The sequence below is a fragment of the Choloepus didactylus genome, chromosome 3 (genome assembly GCF_015220235.1).
Source record: "Choloepus didactylus isolate mChoDid1 chromosome 3, mChoDid1.pri, whole genome shotgun sequence".
Taxonomy (NCBI): domain Eukaryota; kingdom Metazoa; phylum Chordata; class Mammalia; order Pilosa; family Megalonychidae; genus Choloepus; species Choloepus didactylus.
Window position 1 is genome coordinate 208,000,117 of NC_051309.1, and position 4,560 is coordinate 208,004,676.

Sequence of the window (4,560 nt, forward strand, 5' to 3'; positions counted from 1 at the left end):
ATAGAGCTAGTAAGCTAATTCAGCGAAGTTGCAGCCTGTAAGATTAAAAGTTTCTATATACCAGCAAAGAAGAACCCAAAATGGAAATTTAAAAATGGATTCCATTCACAATATCTAAAAGAATAAAATATATAGGAATAATGTAACCAAGGATGTAAAGGACTTGTATGTAGAAAGCTATAATACACTGCTGAAAGAAATTCAAGAAAGCTAAATAAATAACATGACAGCCCATGTTCATGATAGGAAGACTTAATATTGTTAAGATGTGAATACAACCTGTCTTAGTTTCCCAACTGCTAAAACAAAACCCATTCAATGTGTTAGCTTAACAACAGGAATTTATCGGCTCATGGTTTCAGAGGCTAGAAAGCTTGCTTCCTTCTGGGGTTGGTATCTTCTGGCTGACCAGCAAACTCTGGAGTTCCTTGGCATTTTTGTCACATGGCAATGCACATGGCAGTGTCTGCTTCTTTCTCTTCCAATTTCTGGCTCCTCTCCATGGTTTTTTCTCTGTGTCCAGGCTTCAGCCATATTAGATTAGGGTCCACCACCATTCAGTTTGGGCACACCTTAACTAATAACATTTTTAAAGTTCCTGTTTACAAATGGGTTCACACCCATAGGATCAAGGGTTGCAACCTGAACGTGCCTTTTGTGGAGAACATGATTCAATCCCCAACACTACCCAAAGTGATCTACAAATTCAACACAACCTCCATCAAAATCCCAGCAGCCTTTTTTGCAGGAATGAAAAGCCAATCCTCAAATTCATATGGAATTACAGAGGGCCCTGAGTAGCCAAATCACTACTGAAAAAGAACAAAGTTGGAGGTTTCAACACTTTCTGATTTCAAAACTTACTACAAAGCCATAGTAAATGATGGTACTGGCATAAAATAGACCAATAGAACAAGAGAGTCCAGGGATGAACCCACACATCTGTGGCCAACTGATTGGCAACAAAGTGCCAAGTGCATTAAGTGAGGGAAAAGAATGGTCCTTTTCAAACAATGTACTGGGAAAACTGGCTTTTCACATGGAAAAAAAAAAAAAAAGTTGGATCCCTATTTCATACCATACACAAAACTTAATTCCAAATGGATCAAGGATCTAAACAATAACACCTAATAACACTCTTAGAAGAAAGCTTAGGGGAAATCCTCCATGGATTTGATAGCAGTTTCCTAGATATAAGACACTAAAACACATGAGCAACAAAGAGAAAAAATAGATAAAATGGACTTCATCAGAATTAAAAACTTTTGTACATTTAGGAACATTAATAAGAAGGTGAAAAGAAAACCTACAGAATGGTAGAAATAAGGACAAGTAATCCATTAAAAATGAACAAAGGTAGCTCATTCAGTCCGCCACTGCTGCTGCAGCTGCTCCTTGGGCCACTAGCTCTGTAACTACTGAAGATGACAGGGGCTCACCTAGCTGTGGCCTCCAGTTCCATGGTCACTGTTGACAGAATTGACCTGTGGTTGAAGCCATGAAAGCCCTCAAGCAAATCTATCTCTCTGGACTTCATTCCTGGAAAAATAAATTCATCATATTCAAAAACAGGATCATCACCGGTGTGTACCCGGCCAGTCCGTCCAGCTGGCTTATCATGGTGGTGGGTGTGATGTCAACCATGTATGCTAAAGTGGGCCCCTCCTTAGGAATTATTGCAAAGATCAGTCAGACCCTCGACCGGATGGGCTACATGTCCAGCCAGATGAAGAACGTGGTCAGCGGGACTTTTCAGCACCGGTTTGTGGTGGGCCTCATGTTCCTGATGTGCTAAACCCTGAAGCTGCTCCTCTTCTACCATGGATGGATGTTTGCCCAGCACAGCAAGGTGAGCCTGGCCACCAAAATCTGGATGGCTATGGTGAAGATCTTTCCAGGTCAAAAGCCCGTGCTGTACAGCCTCCAGACATCCCTGCCACATGTGCCCGTTCCAGCCATCAGAAACACTGTGAGCAGATAACTGGAATCAGTGAGGCCCCTTATGAAGGAAGAAAACTGTAAATGGATGACAACTCTTGCACAAGATTTTGCTGTTAATCTTGGACCCAAATTATGGTAGTATTTGGAAGCGGAAATCCTGGTGGGCTACAAATTATGTAGCTACTGGTGGGAGGAGTACAGTACATCTGCTCCGAGGGGCGAGGGCAGCTGATGGTCAACAGCGATTACTATGCCCGTGGACTTGCTATATATCTTGCAGAAGCACCTGCAGGTAGCCAGAGCAGGCAAACGCCATCCATGCCATCCTGCTGTACAGGCGCAAAACTGGATCTCGAGGAAATCAAGCCCACTTTTCTTTTGGGATCCACGATTCTGCTCTGCTCTGCACAGTGGGAGCAAATGTTCAATACTTCTCAAATCCCAGGAGAGGAATCAGACACCATCCAGCACATCAAGGACAGCAGGCACATCGTCATGTACCATACCTACCGCGTTGGGAGACTGCTGAAGCTTTGAGAAATTCAGCTGCGCATGCAGAGGATTCTGTATGACCCCTCTGAGCCTCAGGCTGGTGAAGGAAGCTGGCGGCACTCACCACGGGGGAAAGAATGCCCTGGGCTAGGTGTTGCCAAGCTTATTTTGTGTGTGGGAAAAATAAGCAGTCCCTGGATGCAGTCGAAAAATCAGCGTTCTTCGTAACTTTAAATGAAACAGAACAAGGATATAGAAAGGAAGACCCAGACACATCCATGGACAGCTATGCCAAGTTTCTCCTGCATGGCAAATGTTTCGACAGGTGTTTGACAAGTCCTTTACCTTTATCGTCTTCAAAAATGGCAAGATAGGCATGAACGCGGAGTACTCTTGGCTGACGCCCCATGGTTGGCCACCCGTGGGAGTATGTGATGGACACTGACAGCCTACAGCTGCGCTATGCAGAGGATGGCCACTATAAAGGGGACACTGACCCAAGAATCCTGTACCCCACCAGGCTGCAGCGGGAGATCTCTGAAGAAGGTCAGGAGGTTATAGAGATTTCCCTGAACAGCACAAGTGTTCTGGCTAACGATGTCAATTTCCACTTCTTCCATTCGCTTGCTTTTGGTAAAAGGCATAATGATGAAATGCCGAACCAGCCCAGACGCCCTTCATCCAACTTGCCCTCCAGCTGGATTATTACAGGGACATGGACAGATTTTGCCTGACATACGAAGCTTCCATGACCCAGCTCTTTCGTGAGGGTAGAACAGAAACCATTCACTCCTGTACTACAGAGTTGTGCAATCCCACGCAGACGGTTGAGCAGAGGCTGAAATTATTCAAGGTTGCATCTGAGAAGCACCAGCTCCTGTACCTCCTGGTGATGATCGGCTCTGGGATCCATCGTCATCTCTTCTGCTTGTACGTGGCGTCCAAATACCTGGCTGTGGATTCACCTTTCCTTAAGGAAGTTTTGTCTGAACCATGGAGACTGCCCACCAGCCAAACCCCCTCAACAGCAGGTGGAGCTGTTTGACTTGGAAGAGAATCCAGAGTACGTGTCCGGTGGAGGGGGGCTTTGGACTGGTTGCAAATGATGGCTATGGCGTGTTGTACGTTCTCGTGGGAGACAGCCTCATCAATTTCCATATATCTTGCAAGCTCTTTTTCCCTGAGACAGGTTCGCTTTGCTTTGGGAAGCACCTGAGGCAGGCATTGACGGATATCATCGCCTTGTTTGGGATAAGTTCTAATTCCAAAAAGTAATTCCACTGGAGCGACTCTGGAGGAAAATGAACTCTTCCAATAAAAACCAAATGAGAAGTAGGTATAAATCCTGATGGTAGTTCAGGATGAAAAATTGCCCTAAAAGAACTCAGATGTTTCCCTTCTTTAAAGGGTTTGGTGTTTTTTGTTTTTTTCTAGAACAGTAGCCTCCACCGTGTGAGGTGTAACCTACTACTTCTAGGGTATGTCCTAATAACTTCATGAACATTGTTAAGTCTCTCCCTCCCACCCCACTAAGTCTTTGCATTGGCTTGTATTTATTAAGGGATTAAAATATGTTAAATTGCTTAAGGAATTAATGGGAGCGTGACTTCGCGAATATTGGAAAAGGAAATGCACACTTCCTCAATGGACAGCAAGCACTTGGCTCTTGAGGATATCTTAACTTTCAGCATTTGTTGTGTGCAAAGTAGAAAGAGTGTTTGAGTTGGAGTTGGTAACAATTACAGCTAACTTCTCATGTCATGTACTAACTGAGGATGCTGTGCTTTTGGACACATCTTGTTTTTCTGTGGGTAGCTCTGCCATAGTCGAGTCTGACAGTCTATTTTGCTTCTCCATCTTTTAAGCAAGTAGAATGCTACATCTCTAGTTTTAGAAACCTTGCACATATTCGAACTGAGTGCCTTAAAAACAAAAGGCTCTAGATGCAGAGGAGACTGTAGGAAAAGATTACTTCTGTCAAGTCTTTATTTTTGAATTGTGGATGTACCACTTCCTTCCCAATTTAACTGAGTATGGATGACCCTAAATAAAACCTTTTCCCTCTGGTTTTCCCCTACCCATAGAAAGAGGGCAGTTTTTGCTGGGTTTTCCTAAATGAAATGCCTT

At 44.0% G+C, this 4,560-nt stretch overlaps 1 pseudogene; it reads left to right on the forward strand.

The window, feature by feature from the left end:
• The first annotated feature begins 1,089 nt into the window (after positions 1 to 1,089).
• LOC119530103 lies at positions 1,090 to 3,708 on the forward strand (annotated as a pseudogene).
• Positions 3,709 to 4,560: the final 852 nt, after the last annotated feature.